This window comes from Dermochelys coriacea, chromosome 5, assembly GCF_009764565.3.
Source record: "Dermochelys coriacea isolate rDerCor1 chromosome 5, rDerCor1.pri.v4, whole genome shotgun sequence".
Taxonomy (NCBI): Eukaryota; Metazoa; Chordata; order Testudines; family Dermochelyidae; genus Dermochelys; species Dermochelys coriacea.
This window is the reverse complement of record NC_050072.1, coordinates 63,337,007-63,356,521: the sequence shown is the minus strand read 5'-3', so window position 1 is coordinate 63,356,521 and position 19,515 is coordinate 63,337,007. Positions and strand designations below refer to the sequence as shown.

Sequence of the window (19,515 nt, the reverse complement as noted above, 5' to 3'; positions counted from 1 at the left end):
TACAACTACAATACCCACCTGCTGAAGTGAAGAAACAGATTGACAGAGCCAGAAGAGTACCCAGAAGTCACCTACTACAGGACAGGCCCAACAAAGAAAACAACAGAACGCCACTAGCCATCACCTTCAGCCCCCAACTAAAACCTCTCCAACGCATCATCAAGGATCTACAAGCTATCCTGAAGGACGACCCATCACTCTCACAGATCTTGGGAGACAGACCAGTCCTTGCTTACAGACAGCCCCCCAATCTGAAGCAAATACTCACCAGCAACCACACACCACACAACAGAACCACTAACCCAGGAACCTATCCTTGCAACAAAGCCCGTTGCCAACTCTGTCCACATATCTATTCAGGGGATACCATCATAGGGCCTAATCACATCAGCCACACTATCAGAGGCTCGTTCACCTGCGCATCTACCAATGTGATATATGCCATCATGTGCCAGCAATGCCCCTCTGCCATGTACATTGGCCAAACTGGACAGTCTCTACGTAAAAGAATGAATGGACACAAATCAGACGTCAAGAATTATAACATTCAAAAACCAGTTGGAGAACACTTCAATCTCTCTGGTCACTCGATCACAGACCTAAGAGTGGCTATACTTCAACAAAAAAGCTTCAAAAACAGACTCCAACGAGAGACTGCTGAATTGGAATTAATTTGCAAACTGGATACAATTAACTTAGGCTTGAATAGAGACTGGGAATGGATGAGTCATTACACAAAGTAAAACTATTTCCCCATGGTATTTCTCCCTCCCACCCCACCCCCCACTGTTCCTCTGATATTCTTGTTAACTGCTGGAATTAGTCTACCTTGCTTGTCACCATGAAAGGTTTTCCTCCTTTCCCCCCCCTGCTGCTGGTGATGGCTTATCTTAAGTGATCACTCTCCTTACAGTGTGTATGATAAACCCATTGTTTCATGTTCTCTGTGTGTGTGTATATAAATCTCTCCTCTGTTTTTCCACCAAATGCATCCGATGAAGTGAGCTGTAGCTCACGAAAGCTTATGCTCTAATAAATTTGTTAGTCTCTAAGGTGCCACAAGTACTCCTTTTCTTTTTGCGAATACAGACTAACACAGCTGCTACTCTGAAACCTAGGCAAAGAGAGACTCAGGTTTGTCTTGGAAAACTTATCTTTAAACTTTTATTAGGAATCTATAGTTCATCAGTCAGAAAATGAAATTCTTTTTCAAAAGCATGTCTCGTAGACATATATGTCAGGGGATTAGGTGGCAATAAAAGCAGACTTGCACCAAGATTGTGCACCAACTCTTTCTTAGAACTACCTATCTCCAAGCAAAGGAAAATGGCAGCAGTTAGAGTACTCCATTCCAGTGCTTTTATTTCCCTCCTAGATGGTTCTCACAGTGAATTCCCCGCACAAAATATGATTTTGGACAAGATTTAATTCCTTCCCTTTCCTAAGAAGATAATTTTGCAGTCTTTTATGAGTGCAATTTAATTGGCTTTGCTATCACAGCATTAAGTTTCTTCTCCTTTACCACTGTGTAGCAACTTAAAATTGTATACAGTGATGACAAGATCAGGCCTAAGGCTGAACAGCATCTCTTCTCCTTCATAACCTTTCTTTCAGTGCGTTGCAGAAGCCCTGCACTTCATGCATTCAAGTACAACTGGGACCAGGAAAAGTTCCTCAGGCCAAGAGAATGACTGAGCAACTAAGCCCCAATTCTCATCTAGAAGAACATTGTTCGAGACAAGTTCAGTCACAGCAGCAACATTCACTAGACACACTCTCAAAAACTAGCCAGTGACAATGTCTCTTAAAAGTGGAAATCAGATAGTATGACAGCTCTTCAAGAATTATGTTTTATATAATATCTTGTGAAAGCATTATATAGCTTTATTCCCTTCTTTAATAATGCTTCCACCTATCCCTACTGAGGACTGTTGATTACAAACAATAGTAGTGACAGATAGTTATTTTTCCTTTAGATTCTGGGCCCCTAATTCTGTTTGAGCACTCCCTGAACACAAACATTATTGTGTTGGATACCTCTCCTTGGTGTATCTGAACAGAGCTTGTGTTCTGGTTGCTCCAAACTTGTGTGAATTATATGTAGAAGTAAGAACTTACCTCAAAAAAAAAAATCCCATCTGGTGATTCTGAAGAGTCCTCCTCAGAAGTTTCAATGCAACTGATAACTAATTTAAAAATGTTCTGGAAGCTCTTTAAAGCTATCTGAAACACTTGAGAAATAAAGTATTCCTTATTCCACTTTTTGAAAAGAAAGAAAACATTTAGGAGAACGCTGAAGTTCTCATTACTATGAAAAGTACAAAATTACCAAAGAAAGAAGGGAATTATGGGGAACAATGCCTAAGACTGATTTTGGTGTAGCTATCTGCTCCCGAAAAAAAAAAAAAATCTATTCCTCTAGAGGGCAATACTTCACTTTTAAATTCCTTTGAAAGAGGATAAAAGCTCCACTAAAAAGCAAATCTGATTTCTGTTAGGAGGGATAACGAATTGCTCTCATCACTACTATTTTCCCTGGAACACTGCTTTTATGATTCAAGGGTTTAAGGAATGATAAAGCTTTTAAAAACAGAATTCCTAAAAAAAAAAAAAAAAAAAAATCTTGGAAAAATTTAGAATTTGCCATTATACCTGCAGGCTCTTTAAAAAAAGAGAGCTACTTTGCTGGACCCATAGGGCTAGACTGTAATTCTAGACATAGCCCCTAACAGGAGTTGTGCGTAAACTGCACAACCCCAGGCATAGCCCCAGGACGCACTGCGACTCAGAGAGCCCTCTTTGAGTCACTTATTCACAACCAGTTTTCCCCTCCCACCCTCTTGCCCTGGAGGAGGGGTAAGTTACTTCACCTTTCCATGGAGCAATTTACAACTCTATGTGTGTGTCTGTATGTTGGTGCAAAACCACTCACTGGCTCACAGCAGGGATTATTGGACAAGTAGCTCCTGCTCTCCTTGGAGTAAAAATCTGAGCAGGGTTGAGTGGGGTGTGGGGGGGAGAATGTCTTGCTTCACTTTGCAGCTGAACAAGGGCTAAGACAGTTTAGCTCAAAGTACTTATACACTGGCCAAAAAAATGTGATTAGCATTGTAAAAACCTGATTTTGATAAGATTACAGGTTTGGCTGATAAAGGTAATAACGTTGATGTAATATTCTTAAACTTCTGTAAGGCATTTTGCTTGACATGGCACACACTAAATGGATTAAAAACTGGCTGACTGTAAATGTAACTGTAAACCGAAAATTGTCATCAAGCGGGTGTTTCCAATGGGGTCCTGCAGGGATCATTTCTTGGCCCTATACTATTTAATACTTTCATCATTAACCTGGAAGAACACACAAAATTATCATGGATAAATTGTGCAAATGACCCAAAGATTGGAAGAGCAGTAAATAACGAAGAGGACAGGTCGCTGATTCAGAGCAATCTAAATTGCCTGTTAAGCTGGGTGCAAGCAAACTATATGCATTTTGATACAGCTAAATGTAAATGTATATCCCTGGGAACAAAGAACGTAGGCCATACTTCAAGATGGAGGATTCTATCCTGGGAAGCAATGACTGAAAAAGATTTAGGGTTGTGGTGGATAATCAGCTGAACATGAGCTCCCAATGTGGCACTGTGACCAAAAGAGCAAATGTGAGCCTGGGATGCTTAAACAGGGGAATCTTGCGTAGGACTAGAGGAGTTATTTAACCTCTGTATGTGGCAATGGTGTAACTGCAGCTGGAATACTGCGTCCAGTTCTGGTGCCCACAATTCAACAAGGATGTTGATAAATTGGAGATGATTCAGAGAAGAGCCACAAGAATGATTAAAGGAATACAAAATATGCATAATGACCAACTCAAGGAGCTCAGTCTATTTAGCTTAACAAAGAGAAAGTTAAAGGGGGACTTGATTACAGTCTACAAATTTCTACATGGGGAAAAATACTTAATAATGAGTTCTTCAATCTAGCAGAGAAAGGTATAACATGAATCAAAGGCTGGAAGTTGAAGCTACACAAATTTTCAATGTAAATAAGGCATACATTTTTAAACAGTTAGTAATTAACCACTGGAACAATTTACCAAGGGTTGTGGTGTATTCTCCATCACTGACGGTTTTTAAATCAAGTATGGATTGGTTTTTTTTCCTAAAAGATATGGTCTAGGAATTATTTTGGAGATGTTCTATGGCCTGTGCTATACAGGAAGTCATACTAGTTGATAACAGCGGTCCTTTTTGGCCTTCAAATCTATGACTGCTGGCATAATTGTCTGCAGAATCATCAGAAAGGCAGAGGGACTTTATCAGCACAAAGAATGAACTATTATCCTGTCATTCCTAGAAGTCATCCTTACAAAGTGACATTGATGCATATTTGGATAGGGTTGCATATTTTCTGCTCATGTTTATCGGTTATGTGAATAAACAGAATACTTCACTTTTCAGTTTGTTTCAGAACAATCCCTTCCAGGAACAGTATATTTCCTCAAAATATTTTTAGCACAAAGATAGTCTTCTACATTCTTCATGATACATCACGTAGACAGAGAAACTATTATATCCCCTCTGGATTACAAAATCAATCAGTTACTAATGCACATAGTGTAGATCTCATACAGAAAACTGTTCACTATATATTTCATATCATATTCCTGTAATGAAAGACTACTGTGAATTATCCTAACCCAGGTTTGAATATTTTTACAGAACTTTCCCATCTAACAGAATTTTCCCAACTGACAAGATGTGTTAGCTAAGGCTTCTCTTGAACAAAATGCCTGGATGCCAAAGAGAAGATAAGAGTTCAACATGATAAAGCATTGGATACTCTGATCACTGTGAAGATCCAGTATTATTCACTTTACACTTTCGAAGTTGAAGAAATAAACTAACACTCAATGGCTGAATTGTTGAGGTTGTTATGCTTTTATCCACACTAACACATCTACATTACCTTTGTATATCTACATATTTACAGGTTTCAGAGTAGCAGCCGTGTTAGTCTGTATTCGCAAAAAGAAAAGGAGTATTTGTGGCACCTTAGAGACTAACAAATTTATTAGAGCATAAGCTTTCGTGAGCTACAGCATTGCATCCGATGAAGTGAACTGTAGCTCACGAAAGCTTATGCTCTAATAAATTTGTTAGTCTCTAAGGTGCCACAAGTACTCCTTTTCTTTTTGCGAATACAGACTAACACGGCTGCTACTCTGAAAACTGTAAGGAGAGTGATCACTTAAGATGAGCCATCATCACGAGCTATTCAGGGGACACCATCATAGAGCCTAATCACATCAGCCACACTATCAGAGGCTCGTTCACCTGTGCATCTACCAATGTGATATATGCTATCATGTGCCAGCAATGCCCCTCTGCCATGTACATTGGTCAAACTGGACAGTCTCTGTGTAAAAGAATAAATGGACACAAATCAGACGTCAAGAATTATAACATTCAAAAACCAGTCGGAGAACACTTCAATCTCTCCGGTCACTCGATTACAGACCTGAGGGTCTAATGCATCCGATGAAGTGAGCTCACGAAAGCTTATGCTCAAATAAATTTGTTAGTCTCTAAGGTGCCACAAATACTCCTTTTCTTTTTGAGACCTGAGGGTGGCTATCCTTCAACAAAAAAACTTCAAAACCAGACCCCAATGAGAGACTGCTGAATTGGAATTAATTTACAAATTGGATACAATTAAGTTAGGCTTGAATAGAGACTGGGAATGGATGAGTCATTACACAAAGTAAAACTATTTCCCCATGTTATTTCTCCCCCACCCCACCCCACCCCCTACTGTTCCTCAGATGTTCTTGTTAACTGCTGGAAATAGCCTACCTTGCTTGTCACCATTAAAGGTTTTCCTCCTTTCCCCCCCTGCTGCTGGTGATGGCTCATCTTAGGTGATCACTCTCCTTACAGTGTGTATGATAAAACCCATTGTTTCATGTTCTTTGTGTCTGTAGATAAATCTCCCCACTGTATCTTCCACCAAATGCATCCGATGAAGTGAGCTGTAGCTCACGAAAGCTTATGCTCAAATAAATTTGTTAGTCTCCAAGGTGCCACAAGTTCTCCTTTTCTTTTTACATATTTACAGAAGGCTGTAGACTTATCATTTAACTTTTTAGTTATTCTAAGCAAAGTAAATGAAACTGTGGAGTTCACTTATTTACTCTATGGTTAAAGTTATGAATAAAATGTGCCATATGTTCACAAAATCAGATTCAAATATCTTATTACATGGTGCAAAACTCTCAAATCTTAGGTTTCAGAGTAGCAGCCGTGTTAGTATGTATTCGCAAAAAGAAAAGGAGTACTTGTGGCACCTTAGAGACTAACAAATTTATTAGAGCATAAGCTTTCGTGAGCTACAGCTCACTTCATCGAATGCATCCGATGAAGTGAGCTGTAGCTCACGAAAGCTTATGCTCTAATAAATTTGTTAGTCTCTAAGGTCTCAAATCTTAGTTTGCTCAAATACTGAACAAGCTGAATAAAGCCATTTTTTTTAAAAAGAAAGTGATTTGTATTAGTTATGAATGTCATTTTAACAACAAGAGTCTAAAAATTACCTTTGGTGTTAAAGACAAATTTCTTTCTATTGGCATTCTCTGCCAATACAGCTCAACCTGAAAACAACACAGTTCTATTGGATTCTAGTATATTGCTTTAACTAAAATATACAGCCTTTATTTGTACAGGTTGAACCTCTCTAGTCCAGTACCCTCAGGACCTGACTGGTGCCAAAACAGAGAATTTGCTGAACCACAGGAGGTCAATGCAGAGTGCCAGTGGATCTCCATAGGCACTGGAAGTAGGGGTGCAGGGGGTGCTGCAATCGTCAGCCCCAGGTCCTCTCCCTCACTCCTGGAGTTTGAACACAGCGAATCAGCTGTTCGTGGCACTCCAGAAGCCCTGGGAGGAAGGAGGAGGCGTTGGTAAGCATGGGGCCGCCGGCACACGTGAGGCACGGGGCAGGGGATAGAGGGGAGAGCTTGACACCGGTGGACACTCCACACCCACTAATTTTTCCCTGTGGGTACGCCAGCCCTGGAGCACCAGCAGAGCCTAAGCCGGACTACGGATGTTGCTGGACCAGGGAGTGCCGAATGAGAGAGGTTCAACCTGTACTTCTAAAAAAAATGTAATAGGTAAATAGAAGCACAATTGTGCAAGAAAAAAAAAAACCTGACATATGTCCTACTGAAGGATGATCTTGCATTTTCATGACCATACTTTTTTCCACATGAAAATAGATAAAAATATATAAAATTATCTAATTCATACATTCAGTATAAAAGTACTCACCACACAAGTATGAAAGATATGAGATATCTTCTTATATATGACATGTTTTGGGGATCATAATTCTCTCTGGTTTAATTTGTCAAATACTGTATACAAAAGTACAGAGGAATTAATATGAAATGCATATTTCAATAATCAGTAATAATAATCTGGTTATTTTAACACCATACATTATTTTGCCATTCAATAACAGTTCCAAGTGTTTCTATTACTAAAGAACTACTAAGTGCTGTATGTAACATATGATTTAAATCAGCTTCTGTACCAGCTTCAGATGACTGTAGGATAGCTAATGTGACACCATTTTTTTTAAAAAAGCTCCAGAGGCAATCCTGGCAATTACAGGCTGGCAAGCCTAATTTCAGTACCAAGCAAACTGGTTGAAACTGTAGTAAAGAACAGAATTATCAGATACATAGATGACACAATTTGTTGGAGAAGAGTCAATATAGTTTTTGTAAAGAGAATTTATGCCTCAACAATCTTTTAGAATTCTTTCAGGTGGCAGCAAACATATTGACAAGGGTGATCCAGTGGATATAGTATACTTGGACTTTCAGAAAGCTTTTGACAAGGTCCCTTACCAAAGGCTCTTAAGCAAAGTAAGCAGTCATTGGATAAGAGGGAAAGTCCCTCTCATGGATCAGTAACTGGTTAAAAGACAGGGAACAAAGAGCAGGAATAAATGGTCAGTTTTCAGACTGGAGAGAGGTTGTGTGTGTCTGTATGTTGGTGTATAGTGGTGGTGGGACCAGTGCTGTTCAATGTATTCATAAATGATCTGGAAAAAGGGGTAAACAGTTTAGTGGCAAAATGTGCAGATGATACAAAATTACTCAAGATAGTTAAGACCAAAGCAGACTAAAGAGAGTTACAGAGGATTTCACAAAACTGGGTGACTGTACAACAAAATGGCAGATGAAATTCAATGTTGATGAGTGCAAACTCATGAAGGGTGGAAAATATAATCCCAACTATACAAAATGGCGGGATCTAAAGTAGGTGTTACCACTCAAGAAAGAGATCTTGGAGTCATTGTGGATAGTTCTCTGAAAACACCCACTCAATGTGCATCAGCAGTCAAAAAACCTAATAGAATGTTAGGAACTATTAGAAAAGGAATAGATAATAAAACAGGAAATATTATAATGCCACTGTATACGAGACACTAAAATTATTTACTGAAGTCACTGGACCAAGTTAACTTCTAAAATTACTCCATGTCTCAGTCTATTGTAGATCTTTCAGGGCAAGATGGAAGGTGAAAAATCATTAAACAGTACTGCCACAAAATGAGATGCACTTTTACCCAAATGCTAAAGGCTGTATTCTACTCAAGAACGTATTTTCCATGTACTTTGAGTGGAAGCATTGAAAGTCTTTCTTGGCTCTGTTCCTGTGGAAGCTAATTCTGATTCCACTTAACCAGTTTACTTCCACTGAACATAGACTTAGTGAGGAAGTGTAGTGTAACCTAAGCATGAAGAAACAAATCACATCTCTGTGTATAAAGTACTGAGGATATTACAGTAACTAGGAGAGAACACAAATGTTAACACGAGGAACGGTTCTAAGAAACTAATAATTTAATTCCTGTTGCTCTTCTGTTTGAAATACACATACAGTGGGTTTCTGTCCTGTGCACTGGTAAGCTTCAATACTAGTTATTTATGGCTCTATATAAAATAGGTTTGTAACCAGAAGAGCTCTTTTTTTTTTAAATCATATGACATGACTGGATCTTAAAAAAAGACCAAACCTGGAATCCAGTAGATCTATCAATTTGGCTCTTCCTGCACCCATACTCAGCCTGTTTCCTCACAGAACCGAGTTGGGAAAAGATTCCAATCTCTTTTGTCCATGACTGAAAGATCAGACCTATATTTCTTGCTAAGAATGGTTTGATTTTGTTCCCTTCTCTCCCATGCTCCCATCAGTGGGTATACTCAAAATAAAAGCCACTACATCCAATTCAATGTACCATAAGTAAAAAGAAAGTTTATGAGCATAGCCTAGAAAATAAAGAGAAATTCGTAAAATAATTAAGCAGAATATGAACACTGCTTCACTAATCATTAATGAAGCTGCAGTTAGTATAGTAAAAATCAGAGCTCGGTGTATTTCGCACCTGGAGAATTTGGTGCAGCATCCAGCCTGTGCCACAGAACTGTGCTCCAGAATCTAAACTCTAAGTGCATATGTGTTCATATAAACATTTTTTTAAAAAACATAACGCAAGTTTGTGAAGAAAATCTTCTAAACATGAACAAAGGTAATTGATGTAATGTTAACCTCCTGAGTCTGTTCAGTCAAACAAAAATTCTAAGAGAGCTTTGAACTATTCCATTCACCCCAATATGTGGGTAACTCTGAAACCTGAATGTGGCATTTCACATGTCAATATTATTAACAATATCAAAGATGTTCATTTGGACAGAAACATCCACCTAATGTGCTTAGATTACAATCCCTATCTGCCTCCTGTGCCTTCACTGTTGCTAAAAGTCCTAACTATCCCCGTCCTTAGCTACCACTGCCTTCTTTTCTTCTCTTTTCTCCTTTTATAGTATTGCATACAAACAAAAATATGTTAAAAGAATATTAATCTTCCTAAATCAAGCAATCAACAGTTAGGAAATGCCAAATTAAGGTTGCACGGACTACTTTAATTCATCTCCCTAGTGTATATGCATTCTGACAGTCTCACTGACAGCCAGGATGACAAAAAACATCTCAATGAGCAGCGAGAGCCTGGTTAGGGCATAGATGAACCACATGGCACCAGCCAGTCCAACTCAGCCCAGCCCAGGGCAGAGATCAGTTCCCAGCTCGCTCTGTGCTCAGCTCCAACCCAGACCAATGCTGCTGTTTCCTGTCCAGCCACAAGGAGAGTGAGGCAGCACTTAGAATGCAGTGACTACGAGACCTGGCCCAGCCTGCCCCATAGCCACTCCTTGCAGGCCTAAGGGAGACACCACAGCACTGGCTGGCGAGAAGCTGAGACCAGGATTCTTCCCACCATTGCCAGCACAGTACCTAGCACCGCACTACCCATTACACAAGCAAGTGAGCGAGAGGGCCCTGCTCCAGCAGGGGTATTGAGGTGGAGGAATAAATCCCACTCAGCTCCTTGCTGACCCGGCTTCCTTGTGCTATTCCCTTTCTCCTTTCCTACCCACTTCCAGTCTCCATTCCTCCGGCCTCTGATTGCAGTTCTTGCCCAGCCTCGCCCAGCCAGTCTTAGTCTCCCACTCCAGGCTTGCTTTCTGAGTTCCAATTCAATCTCTGCTCCCTCCCGCCCAAGCAATGATGGACTCTCAGAGATTTTAGCTGTTAAGCACAAGCAAGTCTCACCAGGCAGTGCGAAGCGTGATTTTTCAAAGGCACATAACTTGGGCAGATTTTCACTGGGACAGCAAAAGGCACATACTCCCGGGCCAAATACCAAATCTCTGCTCCAAAGCATAGGGCTGTTAATGCTGTTTAAAGAAAAGGTCCAATGAATTTTTTTACATGGGCAAAATAATATATTTTCAGTATCTCCTTCTCTGAAATGGCTGAACTCCCATCTCTTCCCCACTCCCCCCCCAAAAAAAATTAGCCTGAGGCAGATACCCTGCATGCAAAGATTCAGTCCAAATATTTAAAGTTTGGCAAAATTATAAGTAACTGAAAACAGTGTCTTATAATTGGAAGTGTCAGGCAATCTTAATAATAAAATGAGCTACCAGCCCCACCTACACTTTGGGACAAAATAAAACTAATTTTAAAACAATGTAAACAACACAATGATACTGCACTGATGATAATAGTCAATTTACCTTCTTTAAACAAGAGCTATTTTTTAAATTTACCTGAAATTGCCACAGAGACTGTATGGCAGGTGGAGAAACAGGACTCCTGCCTCAGAATTTAGGTCCAGATTGATGCAAAGTCAATACTTTCTTGACTACAGTTAACCAAGAAGAAAACATTATTATCTTAAAGTCATGCATCTCACCAGTGCTAATGGAAACAGCCTGTTTCCAGGCTGGCTAAGTGTTGAACAGCATATCTTCTGTAACCACAGGATAATGTTAAGAGTGGAATTTCAAAAGCAGCCAGTACTGATGTACTGTAGAGAGAGAGAGATACTAAGCTCCAGAGGTCCCTGGTTTGATCCCACCCACTGACGACTGGGGTCTGTCAGCGTTACAAGTGGGGGCTTGTCCGAGATTACAACTGGGAAGTCTCTAAAGCTCGGGACGCGCTTCCTCACCTAGGGGAAGTATGTAACCCACACACCTTCTGGGTGTGGTATTCTGTCCCATCTAGTGGCACCAAGACCACTTAAAGAGAGAGATAAAAAGAGTCTGCTCCACAGCCTTCGCTATGAACCAGTTGGCTTTTAGCTCATGCAGTAGAGGCTCATGCACTAAGCTCCAGAGGTCTCCAGTTCAATGTCATCATTACACAAGGATTACATAGAAGTTCTCTCTTTTCCCTGCCACTATGACTATGGAAACCCATCCTTCACTGGAACATGATAACTTTGCCAGAGACTCATCAGTTTGACAGCGGGTGCCTGAGCTTTAGGTGGCATAAGTGAAAACAAACTAGAAGCTGTTGTTTTTGAGGCACACATTCCAGCCAAGAAACACTGCATTATCATTACTCTTTTCTGAATTATTTCTACACTACTTAATACAGCTTCTTAACTCCTCCCACACAATACAATAGGGTCATGCAGCTGTGTGATGCCAACTAGTGGCACACAAACAAGTTGATGACACAATGACTAACTAAATGAAATAAAGTTTTTTTCCCCCTTTTGGCTCAGGATACACAGAACTTGGCAGCCTGGCTGACTCTGGTACAGCAGTTCTCAAACTGTGGGTCGGGTCCCCAAAGTGGGTTGTTACCCCATTTTAATGAGGTCGTGAGGGCTGGCTTAGGCTTAATGGGGCCCAGGACTGAAGCTGAAGCCTGAGTCCCACCGCCTGGGGCCGAAGCCAAAGCATGAGGGCTTCCACCCTGGGTGGCAGGGCTCAGGTTACATGCCCTCTGCCTAGGGCTGAAGTCCTTGGATTTCAGCTTTGGCCTCGCGGCATGGGGCGGTGGGTTTTGGGCTTTGGCCCCCCGCCCAGGGTGGCAAGGCTTGGGTGAGCTCAGGTGGCTCAGGCTTCGGCACCCCTTCCTGGGGTTGTATAGTAATTTTTGTTGTCAGAAGGGTTCATGGTGCAATGAAATTTGAGAACCCCTGCTAGTACAGATCAGTCACCCAGATAAAGAAGAATTCTTCAAGCTTATGTAAAGGAAGCCAAAATATATCTGATGAGTACTAAAGTCTTTAATCAGCTTCATGCTAAAATTTAATTATATCACAATCACACAGAGACACACAAAATTACAAATTATACAAACTAATAGTAACAGTTGTTCCAAGCATCTAAATGTATTCTCTATAGATAGAACAGATGAAACCAATAAACAACTGAAATTCTTATGAATAAACCCTTTCAAAAATATTTCTAACTTCTGCCAGCAATTTTAACCAATGAAATACAGGTCTGAAAAGGTAAGAGTAAAATTTCAGCAGGAAAGCACCATACTCAAATTAATACATCCCATAATCAGACAGCAAGCCATTTTCTTAAAGAAACACAGACATGGAAGACATTTCAAATTGTTCTGACTGGGACAGAGAATACTGTTAGTGGAGAATATTGCGTAAACGTCTCACTTGCCCATATGCTACCATTAGAAGATCAGATGGCAGCAGCAAGTATCTCAATTATAAAAGCAAAGAATATGGAATGGCAATGGTACTGGTACATCTCAGTTTAAAGCTGCTGATGAGAAAGGAAGTATAAATGGTATCATCACCACAGATTATACTCCAAGGACATTATAAAATAGACATATTAAATGGGTTTGAAATTAAGCCTGATAAGGGTCAATTTCAGTCATAACTTCTCACAGAATGAACTTTGTCCAACCTTTGCCCAAGAATTGTAATTGTTTTTCTAATGTACGGAGGAAAGATTTGGACAACATTTTAAAAAACATAATTTATAATGTGGACAAACAGTAACATCCAGTATCCAGTAACATCTCTGTAATAAGGGTAGAACTGAACTACGGGGAGAAAAACAGCAAAGGCAGATTCAGGAAACATGTGGACCAAAGTGAAGCTATTCTATGGGGACCCCAGCCATAAGATTCAGTTGGATATCGGACTGGATCAAATTAATGATCTATCTAGTCCAGTATCCTGTCTCTGAAAGCAGACAGCACCAGTTGCTCATAGGAAGGTGCAAGAAATCCTGCAGAAAGGAGTTATGAGATAATCTGCACCCAAGGAAATTTCTTCCTAAACCCCAGTAGTTTGAGTTGTCTTAAACCCTGACACATGAGTCAGCAAAAGTCTTAAACAGCTCTGCTTTGTCAATTAGAGGTTGACATCTTGATCGAGATGGTGCATCCCAGACCATCATGGTCCTCTCAGAGACAGCAATGGTATTGGTCACAATTGTCTGTCTCAAGCACCCATGTTCTTTACACTGTTTAAAGCAATTGACAACCTGTCGGCCTCCATAAAAATCTGAAAAATAAAGGAAGCAAAAAAAAAAAACAGTGCAAGTCAGAGGAGACAGGAATGGACATCTGAGCACCAAAATGACAACTAATACTAGGAATGAGTTCAGTTACATGGTACTGAAAAGGCTTCAGAGAACTGAGGGCTTCTTCAATGCAAAGTGTCAACAATAACAAAACTTGGAAAAAGCATCCACTGGATCACACACTAGACTTTGTTGACTCTTTGAATCTAAGTGGTAGAAGCTGTTTGTTTAAGTAGTCTGTCTGCTGGGACTACTGAGAAGGAATTTACATGTGCTACTGATGAACAAACTTCAAAAGAGATTTGGATAAATTTTGATAGTAGTGCAGGAATGTGAAAATTCCCATTTATTCAGCATTGCTTGGTGAGGCCTCATCTGGAGTACTGTATCCAGTTTTGGGCCCCACACTACAAGAAAGATGTGGAAAAACTGGAAAGAGTCCAGCAGAGGGCAACAAAAATTATTAGGGGGCTGGAGCACATGATTTATGAGAATAGGCTGAGGGAACTGGGATTATTTAGTATGCAGAAGAGAAGAATGAGGAGGGATTTGATAGCTGCTTTCAACTACCTGAAAGGGGGTTCCAAAAAGGATGGAGCTAGACTGTTTTCAGTGGTAGCAGATAACAGAACAAGGAGTAATGGTCTCAAGTAGCAGTGGGGGAGGTTTAGGTTGGACATTAGGAAGAATTTTTTCACTAGGAGGGTGGTGAAGCACTGGAATGGGTTACCTAGGGAGATCGTGGATTCTCCTTCCTTAAAGGTTTTTGAGGTTAGACTTGGCAAAGCGCTCGCTGGGAGATTTAGTTGGGGAATGGTCCTGCTTTGAGCAGGGGGTTGAACTAGATGACTTCCTGAGGTCCCTTCCAACCCTGATATTCTATTATTCTATGAAAATGATCATTTAAAAGCAAAAAAGTAGATATATTTTTTCAAACCTCTAAGATGGTTCAGTTCAAATTTTGGGTTAAGTTTCAAGGGTACAATCCTGGCCCCACTTGGTATGTCTACACAGCAAAGAAAAACCTGAAGGCTCATGACAGCTGACTTGGGCTTGCAGGGGCTTGGGCTGCTTCATTGCTGTGTGGACTTCCAGGCTCAGACAGGAGCCTGGGCTCTAGACCCTACAAGGTGGGAGGGTTCCAGAGCTCGGGCTCCAGCTGGAGCCCAGAAGTCTGCTCAACAATGAAACAGCCTGACAGCCCAAGGCCCGTGAGCCCAAGTCGGCTGACATAGGCCAGCCTCAGGATTTTCTTTGCTGTCTAGAGAGACCCACTGAAGTCAATAGCAAAATTCCCATTGACTTTTATAGGGCTAGAATTTCACACTTGGTTTGGTTCTTGTTCTATTCAAACTTATTTCCTCATCCCTTGCAAAGACACCATAAAGGTAGGGGTCTAGCCTGTGGTAACTGGGGGTTTTCATAGTGCAGAATGATTAGTTTCTTAACACAACAAAAAAAGGTTATTTTGTTGTTTCCTCAAACTTCTCAAGGTGCATGGTTAGGGTGGGAGCAAACCTGAAAGAACCAGTGAAATGAGTTTTGATGCAATCTATAGTGTGACAGGCAATTGCATTTTTTTTCCAGTAATAAAACTGTGTGATTGCTCCAAACAAGAAAATAATTTCACCAGTGATTTAAGCCAATAAATATCACCCAATATATAAATAAAAAACTAATCATGTTGGAAATAGTTAGCTATGAGGTAGATTATGTATGTAAATTAAACTAATTATATAGTTGCACTATAGCAATTTTGAAAGTCTGCGAGATCTGAAATTAGAAAAACACTATTAAAGTTTACCATACTGTAATATCCCTCAAGTGCATTTTAGCTTTTTTTCTGCACTAAGTTTATTTGTACATATTTTATGATACTGTCTCAGACACCTGTATGTTATAAAATATATTTAACCTAAAAACCTATTTTGAGGGTTTTATTAAATCAGAAAGTCTGTACCCAATATGTTTCCTTTCAGTGCTAGAAGAGTTATTGGCTACTTGTAGGACATAGCAGAGCCAGAAAAAATATTTCATAGATTTACATACTGCAGCACCAGAAAATGTCTCATTTACACTGTGCCCAGAACCACAAAATTTATCAAATACATTTCCAGACTCCCCAACCAAATAAAGGCTATATTTCCAAAGACACTTTGTGCAGCTATATGTTTTGTTCACTAACGTTAGCTGTGTACAATAGTACTTCTTAAAAAAACCACCTCCTCAATTCCCTAAATGATAAAACATCATGTACACAACTCCTGGTGTGTGTGGGGATGGCGGGCTTACCTAAAAACTAGACAGCAAATGATCCACCCCAGATTTGCAAGAATGTCTAACACAAAGTCCAGTAAATCATAAAGCACCACATTGGTGGAGTTGAGAAAGCCTGCATCTTGTGGAAAAATCAAAATGTGTGCCTAAGAAAAATGCCTTCTCTTCCCCCTTACAAGTAAGAATTTATATTCTTATTTTGATATCCCCATATTGTCATTTTACTGTTATACATAAAATTGTCACAAACACTTAAATCCATTTTATGAAACCCATATAAAATTTAAATGGATTTATACTTTAAAATTGTAACATGAAAATAATGTTACTATAGAGTTGCTTGCTCAGATTTGCCCTTTCTAAAAGCAGTCTGCTGTATCTTCCTTCTCTGATGTACTTGTTTTAAGGACAGGTAATGACACAAATCTCCTAAAGTGGATCCCCAAATTTCAAACAAAAGAAGCAAATGTTACCTGTGTTACTGTGCTTCTCCAAACATAATCTGGAATACAATTTTGAATGGGAAAGAAAACTAATTTATAGAGAGAGAGGTCCAGAGAGAGAAGTCACATTAGCCTGTTCGGGTCAACTGTATTCCCCAGATGACTGCAAGTGTAAACTCACTTGTCCATGTTTCAGCACGACTTAAAAGTTTATGTTTCTTGTTGTATATCATGAATTATATAATGGGTGATTTACCCTGATTTTTTATTTTATATAAAAATAAGCTAACATGGTTACTACTGAAATGGTTACTACTACACTGCACACATAATATAATCATTGGTATACATCTGTTCTTAATATAATTTATATTAAAAGAGTTATCTAAAATCTCATCTAAAAATATATAGATTCAGGCTTCATAGCATTTGGACTTGACCATATAAAAAAGTTTTATTAATATAGGTGTGCATTAGTATAACCCTCCCCACCATGCAAACACTGTTACTTTGATATAAGAGTGGTTTTTTCCAGTTTAGTTTATGTCACTGGGGAACAGGTTATTCTAAACTGAAGAAAGCCATCAGAATAAGCATGTTTACATGGCAGGGAGTGAAGGGGTTACAACCAGTGATGAGCTGCCAAAATCTTAACAACGGGTTCCCTCCTCACCCCACGAGGGGGTCATTGCCCACCCCAGCCCCCCGGGACTCCTACCGCATCCAACCCCCTGTGTTCCTTGACGCCTCCCCCAGGACCCCTGCCCCATCCACCCTCCTCCCCTGTCCCCTGACTGCCCCAAGAACCGGGCAGGAGAGTCTCATGGGCCATCGTAGGGGGTGCCCACCCCACCCCTAAGAGCCAGAGGCACCTGCCGGGGGGCAAGGTGGCAACTCCCAGGAAGCATCTGGCAGGTCCTCTGGCTCCTAGGGGCGGGGAAGCGTAGCTGGGGGGAGCAGGGGGAGCTGCTGCTCCCCCCACTGATCACATCAAAAGTGGTGCCTTAGGCGCCGACTCCCTGGGTACTCCAGGGCTGGAGCACCCACGGGGAAAATTGGTGGGTGCAGAGCACCCACCTGCAGCTCCCCACCCCGCACCCAGCCCCAGCTCACCTCTGCTCCCCCTCCGCCTACTCCCCTGAACGCACCGCCCCACTCTGCTTCTCCACCTCCCCCCCCCAGCTTCCCGCAAATCAGCTGTGCAGAGAAGTAGGCCATGGCTTCCCGCCCCAGCTCACCTCCACCACCCTCGGCCTGAGCGGGGAGCGGTTCCCCTGCACGCCCCCCCCCAGTTACCTGCTGCAGCGCAGGTGGCCCTCCTCGTGCCCCCCCCGCCCAAGCTCACCTCCGCCTCCCTGGGCCTGAGTGCGAAGCCACCGCCTGCTTCTCAGCCCGCCCCGGCTTCCTGCGCGAACAGCTGATTCGCGGGAAGCCTGGGAGGCAGAGAAGCAGAGCGAGGCGGCGCGTTCAGGGGAGGAGCTGGAGCGGAGATGAGGTGAGCTGGGGCTGGGGGGGGGCAGGGAGGTGCTGGTGGGTGCTCTGCACCCATCAAATTTTCCCTTGGGTGCTCCAGGACTGGAGCACCCATGGAGTCGGCGCCTACGGTGCCCCTTTTGGCTGGTTAAATTTAGAAGCCCTTTTAGAACCGGTTGTCCCTCGAGGAACACCGGTTCTAAAAGGGCTTCTAAATTTAACAGCCGGTTCTAGCGAACCGGTGGGAACCAGCTCCAGCTCACCACTGGTTACAACAATATAACTACACAGATATAACCAGCAAAATTTGCCCCACACAGACAAGGCCTCACTCACTTTTTTTTTTTTTTATAAATACACTCAAATCCTCACAAAACATAGTAAACAAAATGTACTAAACTTTAACAGCTCTAATTAACAATGACGATCAGTTATTGTTTGCCATTTAAAATAATTTACTTTGACTGCATTAACATCTCATTTCTGCTTACTTTTCACAAATATAATAGCAAGTGCTAGCCAGAAGCGTAAATATGGCAGAATGTTCACAGAAAGAAAATTTCAAATTCATAATTGCAAGTATTCTCATTGGAAACCTGATTCTAAGAGTTAAGCTCATCCAGTCAAGGAATAGAAAGATAATTTGTTATTTAAGCATCCAATCAAAACAGCTTGAATATCAAATATTTAAATGAGCTATTCATGAACAAGTTACACACAACAAATACTTTCCAATAAGAAATTAGGAAGCACTCATCTGTGTACAGACAATTTGAAAAGAAAAGGAAGTAAAATTAATTGAAGACATTAACAATTTTTGCCCTACTCTAATTTCCAGATCAATTGTTAATTTCTATCTGTTTGAGAGTCTTATAAGAAGTATAATTTCTACTTACACCACTGAAATAGAGAAGGAAAGAATAAAAATTATTACATAACAGAAATTTTCAAAAAGACACTTAGTATGTGGGGCCTCATTGTCCTGTCACCACTTACAACAAGAAACACTAATGGTCAAATCTAAATGCAAATATAATTCCAATATATTTTCTGCTCCACTGAGTTTATGACTAGAGGTGGCACAAGTAGTGAAACCTTTAGTTAAGGTTGTCCAACACTTCCCCTTATTAGTTGCTTATAATTTTGCCAAACTTAAACTGTTCAGGCTGAAATATGTCATGCCAGGAGTCTGCCTCAGGCCAATTTTTTTTTTTTTTTTGAAAGTTTCAGCTAAAACTAGCGTTGTCACCTAAGGTACAAAATATTGGGACATCCGGGATGATCCTGACCCCATAAAGCTGGGCAGCTGGCAGTGTGTAATGAGTACATTACAGATTTCCCAGAACAGCTACCTCAAAAAAGGATAATGTTGGGAAAACCTAGACAGGAGGC

General features: G+C 40.8%; 1 protein-coding gene across 5 annotated transcripts in view; it reads right to left on the bottom strand.

Annotated features, from left to right (window-relative positions):
* Positions 1-19,515, bottom strand: part of LOC119855598 — a 155,242-nt gene that overhangs the window by 107,721 nt on the left and 28,006 nt on the right. Inside the window, exon 1 of one of the 5 annotated variants that reach the window (XM_043515342.1) lies at positions 7,329-7,419. The exons of the other annotated variants lie outside the window; for them this stretch is intronic. The gene's annotated coding sequence lies outside the window, so the exon portion shown is untranslated. Of the gene's footprint in view, positions 1-7,328; positions 7,420-19,515 lie in introns of those variants that run through there. 5 annotated transcript variants of the gene reach the window in all.